Source organism: Sarcophilus harrisii, chromosome 2, assembly GCF_902635505.1.
Source record: "Sarcophilus harrisii chromosome 2, mSarHar1.11, whole genome shotgun sequence".
In the NCBI taxonomy this organism is placed as follows: Eukaryota; Metazoa; Chordata; class Mammalia; order Dasyuromorphia; family Dasyuridae; genus Sarcophilus; species Sarcophilus harrisii.
In genome coordinates this window covers 552,583,544-552,598,584 of record NC_045427.1, presented here as the reverse complement: position 1 = coordinate 552,598,584, position 15,041 = coordinate 552,583,544, and the positions used below count along the sequence as shown (strand labels likewise).

The 15,041-nt window shown below is 33.0% G+C and overlaps 1 pseudogene; it reads left to right on the top strand.

Moving 5' to 3' along the window:
• Window positions 1–13,519: 13,519 nt before the first annotated feature.
• Window positions 13,520–14,208, top strand: LOC100915805 (annotated as a pseudogene).
• Window positions 14,209–15,041: the final 833 nt, after the last annotated feature.

Below are 15,041 nucleotides of genomic sequence, written 5' to 3'. Positions count from 1 at the left end.
GGTGGAAGATACACTGTTCAAAACTTTAGGGATTTTGTCTAGCTGTGTTCAGAGATACTTTAGTTCTTTCAAGGTGGTGTGATCTCAGAAGAGATGTGTACATTCTGTGATGTGTGAGCAATCACAATCACTCTTTTCTACCCTGGAATTGTAAGGAGGGTCCCTGTTTCTCCATAGCTGCAAGCTCTTGTGTGCTAATGCTTCTCCTCACCCTGGGACTGTCATTTGGAGTATGACTCAATCATTATATGAGCAAAGCTACACAGTCCTGCCTCAGTGCTAGTCAAAAGATCCCTTTAATCTCCTTGTGATCAGGTGTCTGACCCTCTTCCTGTCTGTGGTTTGAGAACTCTGGAAACTACTGCTTCTGCTGCTGATTCAGTAGTTCCCAAGGCCTGCTTCTGGTTTTCTGGGTTTGGGGCTATGCTTGTATGGCCTATGTTAGACTGTGTTCCACTCTCACCCAGGTATGACAAACCTTTTCTGCCAACCGTCTAAGTTGTCCTTGGCATCTGTCTGGAATTCTCTGTTACTGTCCCTGATCCAATCACCTTAAGGCTTATTCCTGGTTTGCTGGGGCAGGGGTTGTGCTGGCATGGACTGCACTTTACTCTCATCCTGGTGTGACAGACCTTTATTACTGTCTTCTCAAGTTGTTCTGGACTGAAAAACTGTATCACTCAATCTTTTTGTAGGTTACACTTTTCTAGAATATATTTAGAATCATTATTTTAAAATATTTGGAGGATTTGGAGGAAGAGCTTAGGTGAATCCCTGTCTTTGTGTCACTTAGAAGATTCTACCATGTACCCACAAGCTTTTGGAATGAGAGAGGTGACTTCTGGGGTGGGTTTGGGTGCATTTATGAGGGAAATTTTCTAAAATAGTATATTCTGTAGGAACACAAGGAAAACAATAAAAGTAGAAGAGGAAGTAAAAGAAAAAATCTATTTTCTGTACTCTTGCATTCTCTGTCATTCCTTCCTTTCTCCTGTAATATTCTCCTGGAATTTGGATGTTCAATACCTCTTTGCCAAAGCCAAATTCTGGGCTTTGGTGCAGTAAACTGTTGTAGACATGAAAAGAATAGTCCCCACGCCTAAAAATGTCAGACTAGCTGCATGAGGTTTGTCTATCCTATGAAACTTGTACTTCAACAATGGGATTAGGGATTAGAGATTCTTGATGAAATCATCAGAATTGCAGTGGTAAGAAATAATGACTTTCAGATATTAAGGTGTCAGCCATTCCTATCATGATGGGTAGATCTCTCACATATTTTCTTATATCCTAGATCAAGATTTCCCAAACAAGCATAAGTATAACCCCAAGTTGTATAATGAGTCTGAGAAAGGGACAGAGAAAATATTTGGTAAATTATTGTTATCTTACAAAAATTTCCAAAAGTAGTAATGTGAAGGGCATAATTTTAAAAAAAATGTGGATTAGAGAAAAAATAGTAAGGAAACAATTCAAGGTAGAAAAGGGAGGGGCCTTTGTAATGCACTTTCTAAATTAAAAGAGTGAGTTGAAAGAATAACTCCTGCTTCCCAAAATCAAATGAATGAAATTTGAATATAAAATCTTTTTCATACTAAGATGGAAAAAGATTAGTGATAATGATTCAGTGAAAAACAAATTCATTGATAACCAAAATATCTGAATAGAATGCCAAGCAAGGAAGTTACAAAACTTTTGGTATAGCCTTGGAGAAACATATCCCATTTTTACTAAGTATGATCATGACACTTTAATTTTATGCTAAATTCTGTTTAAACCTATTCTAACAATCTCTCTGTTTATCAGGATTTTTAATTCTGTTCTCAAACAAGTGTAAAGCAAGAAATAACTAGAGGGTAGACATGATGTGTGAGTATCTCTTTTAAAAATTCTATTGAGACTAAAACAGTTAGTTGAAATTGAATCAAAGTTGTCATTAATCTATTTGAATGGATTTCAAAAATATTGAACAAATTTAAGATACTAAATGGTACATTAAAGTTTTATTTATTAAAACATGGATCAGTTGTTTTTTTTTTTATTTCTTGTGTGAAGATGCTTGAAAAACTTTGGCATATATTTCCTTTCACATTGAATAGAGGATTTGCTAAAGTCCAAAATGTATGGTGGTTAAAAAAGGTTGAAGAAATTTTTCCTAGACTGATATCAGGGTTAAGTGCAGAAGTATTTAGAACTTCTTGTCTAAATACTGGGATGTGGATCACTTTGAAAATTAGAATATAAAAGTGTTACTATTAATGCTTTTTTGGTCGATATTTATCATGCTTTTCTATCTTAAACAAATTTTCCTTTTTCATACTACAATGGAAGAAGCTTAATAACAGAGTTGTTTATACAGAATAGATTGATGACATAATATCATTTTGAGACTTTATGAACTCAAATCTTCATTAGATAACTGGAAATAACTAAAGAGATCTACTTCATTGAAGATGTCATAGGGGTTGGTAGAATAAGGAAGATATAATGATGTGAGAATAATTTAGAAATTATAATATAACATATGACACTGGAGAATGACTAAACTATTTGTAGAACATCGATGTATTAGAATATTACTGTTGTTTTAAGAAATGATGAAGATGAAGAATTCAGAGAAGCACAGAAAAGCAAATGGATTAATGTCAAATTAAAACAGAAGAACCAGGAAAATAAATACACAATAACTAAAACCTTGTAAGTGGAAAAAGTAATAATTTCAAAACTTCAAACTGAATAACAAAGACTAAGTTTGGCCCCAGAAATTAAAAAAAAAATGTGCCCCCTCCTCCTTCTTTACAGAGGCAGAAGACTTTGGTTGTCAAATAATATGTATGTTTTGTTGATGTGTTGGTTAGTTTTGCTTAACTCTTTTTTTCCTTGCCCCCTCTTTTCTTTTTAATTCTGTTTTCCTTTAACAAGGGATATCTTACTAGTAGTAACATAGAAATTAAAGTGATGTAAACATAAAATATACCAATTAAAACTTAAAAGCAAAATAGTATAAGTGTGAAATGATAAGAACTTGAATTGGGATAGTGGCAGTAAGAATAGAAAGGAGTTAATTGCATCTACTAGTCATCTTGGCATCTGAGGGAGAGAGTGGGAGAAAGAGGGGAAAAATTGGAACAAGAGGTTTGGCAATTGTCAGTGCTGTAAAGTTACCCATACATATAACCTGTAAATAAAAGGCTATTAAATTAAAAAAAAAAAAAGAAAGGAGTTAATTGGGAAATTTCGTGAAATGACATAGAAAGCAAAATGAGGAGGATGATTAATGCAACAACAGTACCATTAAAAACAAATAACTTTCAAAGAGTTAAGAGCTTGGATCAACTAAATGATCAATTCCAGTTCCGGATAACCAATGACTAACATTTCACACAACACTTTACAAAGAAACAATAGACTCAACATACAGAATGAGGCATTTAATGAACATGACCAATGTGGGAATTAATGTTTGCTTAACTGTGTATTTTTATTACAGGGATTTTTTTTGTTCATTTGTCTTCTTTTTTAATTGTGAAAGGTATAATAGAAGAGAAATAAATTTTCAGAAATTTAAAGGAAGAAATTTTTGATATCCTTTTGTTACTAATAATTTAAAATATAGCCCAGACTTGATGGCCACAGGATGACATAGTTTTAAGGTGCAAGGCAATTAAGTATTCGTACTTGAGAATAACATTTTCTCCCTTTCCTTCTCCACCATCAAAATTCTCATTTCTTCAAAATCTATGTATAACAAGGACTCTGATATTAAAAATAAAATAGGCAACATTCCCAGTGAATATTTGTATTTGAAAAGATCTTATAAACATTATTTCCCTTTATTTGAATGTTCAAGAGAAACAGTTTTGAACAAGAGAGCATCTTATTCATTTCAGGCTTCTAACCCTAATACAAAATCAAAGTCAGTGGCTTGGTACCCTCTGAGATTTCTCAAAGGGAATCAACCTATACTTACCTAAAAGGCACAGTGATGAAGGAATTGTGTAACAGTCAAATGGGCACTGATCCAGGAATCCTGAATGGTGACTGATACTAGAATGTGATAGTTGATAAATGAACTATAATCTTGTCTTAGTTTTATAAACCTTTAAAGTAGGGATAATTTTATCCTCCCTTCAATGCAGAACAAGTGTAAGGGAAATTCTTTATAAAATCAAATATTTGGAACTGGAAGGAACTTTAAAAATTATATTGTCTAATCCCTTAAGATATGGCAGTGGAGACCAAGAGAAAGCATATAACTTGTCTAAATCACATAAACAATATGTAGCAGAACCAGGATTGGAACCTAGATTTTCTAATGTGGAGTCCCATACAAATGAGAACCTTACAATGACAAGTAGGAGGTGGCAGAAACATATTTTAAATGAAGTAGAGCCTGTGTTTTGGGCTGAGTTGCTTGGTAAATAAACGAACTCAGAATAAGAGTCATACTTTAAGCTCTTTAATATACTTATAATAATCAGAAATCAATGAAAAGAATTCAAAGATAACTTGGAGACTGTTTTGTCACCTGAAAATAGAGATAAATAACATTTGCAAGGGCAACTTCACGGTGTATTGTGAGGAAATTATTTCACTGGATCCCAAATCTAAAGCCAATTAGTTTAAGTCACTCATTTACAGATAAGGAAACTGTAACTCAAAGTTATTAAGACCCTTGCCAAAAGATATAGAAATGCTAGGGGTAAGAGCCAAAATTTGAGCCCTCGTATAATATAAAAACCACGACTCTACCCTTCTCATCAGCTTCCTCCTCTCCAAATACAACTTCCTCATCAGGGTGATGAAGGCAGCTGGAATGTTAAAGCTGATCTTTCCAGCTCTAAAATTGTGATTCCCACATTTTTTCAAGTATTCAAATGGTTCTTTCTGAAAGGCAATCTCTTGATTGGAGAGATGCTCAGCCTCCCAGGTAACTCCCATTTTGGAATTAATAGTCAAATTCAAGGCGGGGGCCTTAACACTTGCACAACTTCCATCATCTATTTCTCATTATACTCCTTGATGAAATCTTTAGGCTTCACAGAACACTGTCCAGGCAGTTAATCCAAGACAGTACTAAGATCACAGCACTCCTTGTGTCATTCTGATTAGGTTAATCAGGAAACTTAGTGAAGCAAGACTTTTTCTTTTTCTTTCTTTCTTTTTTGAAAGATCTGCTAGATTTGGAATCATAGATCAAAGTTCAGAAGGCCCTGACCCTTTTGCCCTAACTGGGCATCAGCAAAGTTAGCTGAATGGCCTAATTGTGATGGGAGTCAAGTCAACCCAGGCCTGCACATTTGCAATTGTTTGGGCTGAGAAGGGACATTGTAATGTGACAGATAAACTGCATTTTCTCTCTCTGAAGTCTAAAGGTTTTCACCTCCACTGCCTCGATAAGGGCTCAAGCAATCACAATGGCAGTTAGGTGATCATTGTTCCTCTGTGACTAAGCCTCAAGTTTTATGACAGAATGTGATTAAATGGCTCACAAGGCTTCATTAGGGAAATAGTAGTGAAGCACAGCAGAAAGCCTCATTTCCATATGGTCAGTCAAGTGGGAACAAAACGTGCATTGTGACCCAGGGCCTACATTTTAGTGCTACTAGAGAGATGTCTATTCATTGCACTGTCTAGTGATTGCTCCTGTGCTTTTTCGTTACCTTCAATGGAAGTTACAGGGAGGTAGATTTTAGCTCCATAGAAGGAAAAATGTTTCTAACAACTTGAACTGCTCAAGAACTTGAACTGCAACCTGCTTCATAAACTAATAAACTCCCCAACAGTCAAAGCTTTTGTCCAAAGAGCTTGTAGGGCCATTCTGTCAGGGATGTTGGGGAAGGGTGTCCTCAAGTAACTGGGAGATTGGAAGGATTACTGTGAAATTTCTATTAACTCTGAGATTCCATGACTATATGTCTGTCTTCCCTTTAAGTCACATATAGTATCTTGAAGATAATATGCATTTAAGAGGTCATTTCATCCAACTAATATGAAACAATGGTTCTGGGGTGGTGTTAATTTGTCACTTTTTTAGAGGAAGAAAATAGATACTCTAAATTTAATGACTGAGCTAGACATTTGCTGGCAAATTCTAGAAGATATTTAAGAGGGATGATTATTAACAATGTAGAAAAGATCATCAAGAGCCAGAATGGCTTCACAAAGAAAAAAATCTTTTTAGACTAATCTCATTTCCCTTTTAGATGAATAGGATTATTAGACTTGAAGATGGGAGAAATATAGTAAATATATTTTACCTACATTCCTACAATCTCTCTCTCTGGTAAAGCAATTGGGGTTAAGTGACTTGCCATCATAATTCATATGCAATTCATTTTTTCAGGTATCACATATATTTATTTCTTTTAACCGCTCTTCCAAATTGGCATTCTTGCTGTTCCTCCATCTTTCTTCTTGATGTATTTGCCTAATCTTTCTTTCTATGCTGACCTTATCTCGAGCTCTGAGAAGATTACATTATCTTAAAAGTTCAGTTCATATAATATTTCCTACATGAAACTTTTCCTACTCCCTCAGTTCCCCGCCCCCCCCCCCCCGACACATCATTTATTTATTTATTTTTAATGCATTGCTTTATGGATAATGCTGGTAGAAACAAATCCAAACAAAAGGGTAAAACCAGGGAGATAAAAAAAGAAAAAAGAAGTGAACAGAGCATATGTTGATTTACATGCAAAGTCCATAGCTCATTTTCTGGACGTAGATGACATTTTCTATCCAAAGTTTATTGGAATTGCCTTGGATCAGTGAATCACTGAGAAGAATCAAGTGATTCTTAGATGATGATCACATTTAGAGTTGATGATCACACATTTTTGCTATTACTGTGTACAATGTATTCCTGGTATTCCTGGTTCTGTTTTGCTCAGCATGAGTTAATGTAAACCTTTCCAGGACTTTCTAAAATCAACTTATTCATCATTTTTATAGTACAATAATATTCCATTACCATCACATACCACAGCCATTTCCCAATTGATGGGTATCTACTCATTTTCCAATTTTTTGCTAGCACAAAAAGAGAATCATTTCACAACTGCATCAACAATGCATTAATGTCCCAGTTTTCTCATATCCCCTCCAAAATTTATCATTTTCTTTTCCTATCATTTTAGTTAATCTGAGAGGCATGAGGTAGCATCACAGAATTGTTTTGATTTGAATTTCTCTAATCAATAGTGATTTAGAGAATTTTTTCATATAACTATTATGGAGTTAATTTCATCATCTGAAAATTGTTCATATCCTTTGATCATTTATCAATTGAGGAATGACTTGTATTTTTATACATTTGACAGAGTTCTATATATGTATTTGAGAAATGAGACTTTTATTAGAAACACTAGCTGTAAAAATGTTTCCCAGCTTTGTATTTCCCTTTTAATCTTGTTTGCACTGGTTTAGTTTGAGGAAAAAGTTTTTAACTTAATGTAATTAAAATTGTATTTTTTTTCAAATTTCATAATGTTCTCTAGCTCTTCTTTGGTCATAAATTGCTCCCTTCTTCAAAGATTTGATAGATGAATCATTGCTTCCCATTCTAATTTGGTATGGTATCACCATTTATGTTCAAATCATGTATCCACTTTGATCTTATTTTGGTATGGGTTCTGCTCCTTCAGTTTTGACTATTCTTTTCCTAATTCATATATCTATCTATATTTATATATATATGCATGTATATGTGTACATACACACACATACACATATATATGTATATATAGACATATGAAGGTATAGATACACATATATGTATATACACATATTTACATACAAATGTATGTAAATTATACATAAATGTATCTATATAATGGATTTATTATATATGCATGTATAAATACCCACATATATGTATATATTTTGTCTATATTTATATGTGAATATGTTTTCAGTTGCTATAGGATCTAAAACTTTTAGGATACTTTCTAAAGGATTAATTTTAATAGAAATGGACAGATATTATAGAGATAGATTTATACTTATTATAATGAAAAAAAGTTTAATAACTATTTCTGTACAAAAGTGTAATAAACTGCTCCAGCAGTAGTGGATACCTGTTCATTTGGGGTATTCAGCATAATGTTGGATGACCACTTTTTGAGGATGTAATAATGGTTGCCTATGATATTAATTTTAAAAGTCTCTGAAATTTCCATCAACTCTGAAATTCTGAGTATGTGTGTTTAACTCTTACTACAAGTTGATCTTTTTTTTGGAATTAGGCCATACTGAAATAGAATCAATTTCACATTTCTGACTCAGATGTGTTATTAGGATGTTTAATTCAGAAATTCAAAAGATAGTGTATGATTTTCTAGCATTCTCTGTTTATCATCATATCATGTGCAAAGAGTTATAGTTTTATTTCCTCATTGCCTATTCTAATTCCTTTAATTTCTTTTTTTTAATTGCTAAGCCAACATTTCTAGTACAATATTGAATAATAATGATGATAATGGGCATCCTTGTTTCATCCCTAATCTTTCTGGGAATGCATCCATTTTCTCTTCATTACAAATAATGCCTGCTGTTGGTTTTAGATAGAAACCACTGATTATTATAAGGAAAGTTCACTTTATTATTATGGTCTGTAGTATTTTTAATACCAATAGGTGCTTTATTTTGTCAAAAGCATTTTTTGCATCTATTGGGATTATCAAATAATTTTTGTTGTTTTTGTTATTGATATGGTTGATTATGGTCAATATTATGGTTCACTATGCAGCAGATTATGGTCTGCTAGTGAACTAGCATTGTTATGGTATTCTTAGAGAACACTGGAGAATCAAATGAAAAAGTACTAAAAAAAATCACAACTTTAGCAAATTTACAGGATACAAAATAAATCCACATAAATTATCACCATTTTTATATATTACCAACAAAGTCCAGCAGCAAGAGATAAAAAAAGAAATTCCATTTAAAATAACTGTTAATAATATAAAATATCTGGGAATCTATCTGCCAGGGAAAAGACAGGAACTATATGAATACAACTACAAAACACTTTCCACACAAAGTCAGATCTAATCAATTGGAAAAATATCAAGTGTTTATGGGTAGGCTGAGAGAATATAATAAAAATGACAATGCTACCTAAATTAATCTGCTTATTTAGTGTCATAGCAATCAAATTTCCAAGAAATTAATTACAGATGTAGAAAAAATAATAACAAAGTTCATCTGGAAGAACAAAAGTTGAAGAATTTTAAAGGAATTAATGAAAAAAATGCCAATGAAAGGGCTTAGCTGTGCCTGACCTAAAACTATTTTATAAAGCAGTGGTGATCAAAACCATTTAGTACTGGCTAAAAAATAGACTAGTTGATCAGTGGAATAGATTAGGCTCACAGGACAAAATAATCCATGACTATAGCAATCCAGAGTTTGACAAACCCAAAGACCCCAGCTTTTGGGATAAGAAGTCACTATTTGACAAAAACTGCTGGTAAAATTGGAAACTAGTATGGCAGAAACTAGGCATAACATTAACTAATACCTACTATTAACTAACAAATTACATTTCGTGAAGAGGCAAAAAAGACCTGTTACAATTGAGGGGCAGAAGGGAGGGGATGATAATTGTGTGAATTTTATTCTCACCAGATTTGGCTCAAAGACAGAATGTCAGACATATTTAGCTACACAGAGAAACTTGTCTGACTCTATAGGAAAATAGGAGGGAAAGGGGAAAAGAAAGGGGGAAGGACTGTAAAAGGGGAGAGGTGTTTTAGGGAAGTCATGGTCAGAAACAAAATAGTGTGGAGGAGGGAAAGGGGAAGAGTAAAGAGAAAGGTATATCTTGGGTAAATAAGATAGTGAGAAATATAGAGAGCTAGTAATTTTAACTGTGAATGTGAATGAACTGTCCCATAAAATGGAAACTGGGACACTAAGACATTGTTGGTGGAGCTGTAACCTGATTCAACCATTCTGGAGAGCAATTTGGAACTATACCCAAAGGGCTATCAAACTGTGCATACATCTTTGATCCAGCAGTGGTTCAACTGATTTGTATCCCAAAGAAATCATAAAGGAGGGAAAGGGATCCACATGTGCAAAAATATTTGTGGCAGCCCTTTTTGTAGCAGTATTAAATTGGAAACTGATTAGCTGCCCATCAGTTGGAGAATGTCAAAATAAGTCATGTTATATGAATGTTACAGAAAATTATTGTTCTATAAGAAATGGTCAGCAGAATGACTTCAGAGAGAACTGCAGAGACATGAATTGATGCTAAGTGAAATGAGCAGGAACAGGAGATCATTGAACACAGCCAAAGCAAAATTGTATGATGATCAAATCTGATGGACATGGTTCTTTTCAACAGTGAGATGATTCAGGTCACTTCTAATGTTCTTGTGATGGAGAGAACCATCTACATCCAGAGAGAGGACTATGGGGATTGAGTGTGGATCACAACAACCTTTTTGTTGTCATTTGCTTGCATTTTTTTTCTCATTTTTTTTCCTTTTAGATCTGATTTTGATTCTGATTTTTTTTTCCTTTTTGATTTGATTCTGAAAATATGTATAGAAGAATTACACATATTTAACATATATTGGATTACTTATAATCTTGGGAAATGAGTGGGCAGAAAAGAGGGAAAAATTTGGAACACAAGGATTTTGCAATGTTGAAAATTAATCCTGTATATATTTTGAAAATAAAAAGTTTGAATTTAAAAAATAAAATTTAAAACATTTGAGGGGTCCTCAAACTTTTAAAATAGGGGAACAGTTCACTGTCCCTCAGACTGTTGGAGGGCCGGACTATAGTAAAAACAAAAACTTTATTTTATGGGCCTTTAAATAAAAAAAAAAACTTCATAGCCCTGGGTTAGGGGGATAAGCATGCTCAGCTGTAGCATCTGGCCCATGGGCCATAGTTTGAGGACCCCTGAGAGTAAGACATATAAAATCTCTGGCTATTAATTAGTGGAAAAAGAAAGGGTTTTATATAGTTATATGGTTCCAGTCCCACATGACACTCCTATAAAATTTGACCATGTATTGATAGAGGAAAAAACACAGATCCTTCAAAACTATATGTAGTTAAAGAAAAATATTTAAAATTTTTCTTTATTGGTCAATTGTATCTAATAGAGAAAAATCAAAGGTAGAATTAAAATGAGTTGCAGAGCAAATAATTCAATGCTAAATCACTGGAAAATGAAAAAACAAATCATGATAAATATTAAATTCATTATAGAAAGTGAAGACAATGACACTGTGCCATCATTTTTATTTGTTGCCAAAGCATTCTAGAAGGTAAAATGTATTTCTCTAAACACTTTCAGCAATATGAGAAAGAAAGAACAATCAATAATGAAATCAATTATGCACCTAACAAAAAGGGTCAGACTATAAAATAAGCTCACAAAAGTACAATTTAAGACCAAAAGAGAACTATTGGAACTGAAAGAAGACATTAATAAAAAATGAAAGAAGAGAAAAAGAAAAAAAGTAGAACTATTTTGGTTAATTATATGCCAACTAAATATCCATTTTCAAATGGATGAATATTTACAAAAATAAATTATCCTGCTTAACAAATCAAGAATAAATAATGTGATTCCATAAGAAAGATGGAAGGGGAACAATAAATTAACTCCTACAGGGAAAAACTGAGCAGTAACAAATGTTCAAAGACTAGTCAATTTCAATGTTATATATATTTGACAAAACAATAAAAAGGATCCTATCATATTCTTTCTTTGATTCAAATATTTTCTTGATACTTAAACCATGGAGAAATATAACAAAGAAATACAACTAAAGACCAATATTACTAAATAAGCTTTTATGCAAAAAAAGACTATAATAGCATATCAAACACTTTGTATACTATTACTACAAATTCAAGGTTGTTTAAATATTAGAATAAAGAATTATATATAATTAATGTTATTAATAATAAAACATTAAAATCACATGATTCTATCAGAACAAAATAATAAAATATTTGATCTATTACAGTATCTAATATTAGCTAAATAATAAAAAGGAATAAATTGAATATTCTTTAATGTAAATGGTATTTATTCAAATCCAAGAACCAACCTTGTATGTAATAGAGGTAAACTAGAAGCCTTTCTAACAATGTCAATTGTAAAGTAAAAGTATCTATTATCTTCACTACTATATGCTAGCATGCTGGAAATCTTATCTGTAACAAACTATTACTTTAGTAGATGTGTTGTAACCTACTTATAAAACCCTTGAAAGTCAATAAAAGTAAGTCAAATCAATTAATAATTTTAATAAGATACATAATAAAATATAAATCATTATTTTTCTACATATCATGACAAAATATAGGAAAAGCTATAGAAGAGAAATTCCATTCAAAATAATTAAAGAATGTATGCAATATTTGTAAACTCACCAAAACTTTATGAATGTAACAAAAAATATCCTTGATAGAACTAAAGGCAAACCTAAAAAACTAGGGGACCATAAATGTCTATGAGTCTATAAATGAGTCAGATCAATATGATAAAAATGGCAATACTATCTAAATTAACTTATTTTCTCAGTGCCATGTCAGTTAATATGAGCAAAGATTACTTTACAAAGCTAGAAACACATTAAAATCTATCTCTTGGAACAAAAGTCAATAATCTCAAGGGAAATGATGAAAAAAAAGGGAAGAAATATATCTCAAGTTATATTACAAAGCAGTAATCATCAAAAAACTATTTTCTATGGTTAAATATATAGGTAAAATCAGAAAAAAAGATAAAGGGCATGCAGATATATATTTTGTTATTCATTTTTTTTTCAAGTCATGTCCAGCTTTTTGTGATCATATTTGGGGTTTTCTCAAGAAAGATACTGGAGTGGTCTGCCATGTCTTTCTCTACTCATTTCATAGATAAGGAACCTGAAACAAGATAAATACATTTAATTGATTTTCCCAAATCAACTAGCTATGTAGTGTAGCTAGTAGATTACCTGAGGGCAGATTTGAACTAATAAGATGAATCTTCCTGACTCCAGGCTTGGTATTCTATTCACTGTGCCACCTAAACTGCTTGCTATATGAAGGAATCTGGAACAAAAGCATTTTTAGCAATCTTAGATAAAATAGAATTAATGATAAGATAGGAGATAAAAGACAATAAAAATATAATGGAGACTTTTTATTACCTAAAATTTAAAAAAAATTTAGAAAGGAAATAGTGAGAAATGACAAGGAGAAAATATTTGCAATAATTTTCTCTGATAAAAAAATCTCTAAGCCAAGAAATCATTGAAATAGAATACAATCCATTCCCCTTTAGATGAATCCTCATGCACTACAAAAATCTGAAGGCCGCAGTCAGATCCTTCCATCCCAGAGCTGTTGCCTGTGGATTTGGCGGGGATGGTGCAGGTACTATGGTCCCTCAGTGGATGGTGTCACCCCCGCAAGGACTGTGATGCTGTGAAACTGAAAAATGCCACATGTGAATGAAACACCACTCTTTACTGCATTTTGAATTGCATTCACTATGGGACAGCAAATTTCTGATCAGATGCAAATGGTTATGAACAAGTTACCTGAAAAAGTAACCAAATACATCTGTTGTGAGAAAGTGGTTCTCTTACCTATGAGAAATTTCTGAGGAAAGTGGCTGAATTGAATGATGTAATTGTAAAAGTGGCTGCTGGCCAAGAAAAGCACCTTCTCTTTGAGATACAGACAGGATAAGATTCCTCTGCCTTTTGGAAGGTGCTTGTTACATGTGGTGTGTACCAAGATTAACAAGAATAATGGAATTGTAGAAGCTTCAAGAATCATGAATTTATCTGTTTATCCAACTTTATAAAGATATCACAAGCCAAGCAGCAAGAGTCCTGGCACAAGGCCCCACTACTTCTGAAGCAACTGCTGAAAGCTTGTCATCTGTGTCTTTCTGTCAGGCCAGCATTTGGATGGGAAGAGTGAAGCTGCTGACTGATGAGGAGGAATGTTGTATTTGCATGGATGTGCTAGCCAACCTCATTCTACCCTGTGCCCACAGTTTTTGTCAGAAGTGCATTGATAAATGGAGTGATCACCACAGGAGCTGTCCTATCTGCCTCCCGACAGATGAGTGGGGTCAATACTTCTTGGGTTGTGCCTGATGCATCTATAGAAGATGACATGGCTAACTATATACTTAACATGGCTGATGAGGGATGACCTCACATGTCATGAAACTGGGGACTTTTGGTACCTTGGTTTGTAAGTCCCATTTGGGAATGGAGTAAAAAATATAGAGACATCAATGTGATGAGCCCATGAAAATTGATTCCTTCCTTCTCCCTATCTCTATTTTTGCTACTCTTTTCCATAATTTATTCCATTCCTTTTGATAAATTTCATGAATCTTTGTGTTTTTTATCTAAATTACTGTTTTAAAGCTTGTACATGAGCCAGTCTAACATTTGTAGGTATCCCAGTAGGTCCATGGTGTTCTTTGAGAATGCCTTGGCTGCTAGTTAGAGAAGTATCATTTTGAGAAACTTCTGAAACACTGATTTTAGGTTGGAATGTTAGGTTTTGATCAATCCAGAGTACTTAGTAATCATAGCTTTCTAACACACAAACCCACTTTAAAACAACTGAAAATAGAAAATAAATTCAAGTGCTCATTACTACTAAAAAAAACTCTGAAAAATTCTTTAAATAAGTAGTAGAAGAAAAATAATTGAAAATAGCTTTAGACATCATATACCCATCAGATGATCAGACATGACAAAAGGAAAATAAAAGAAAATGATAATTATTAAACTTATTACATAAGCCAGGTATATAATGGATTCTTGGTAAATATGAGAATTCATCTAGCTGTTCTGTAAAATTTTGGAAATGTATATCAAACAACACTGTCAATTTTGACCTAGCATAGCAACATTATTACTAGGATTATGTCTCCAAAGAGATTTTTAAAAATAGGAACAAAAAATTCAGTGTACAATAACCTTTCTTGTAAGTTCATTGTCATCTAAGAAGTAGAAAAAATGGGGTATCTTTCAATGACTGAACAA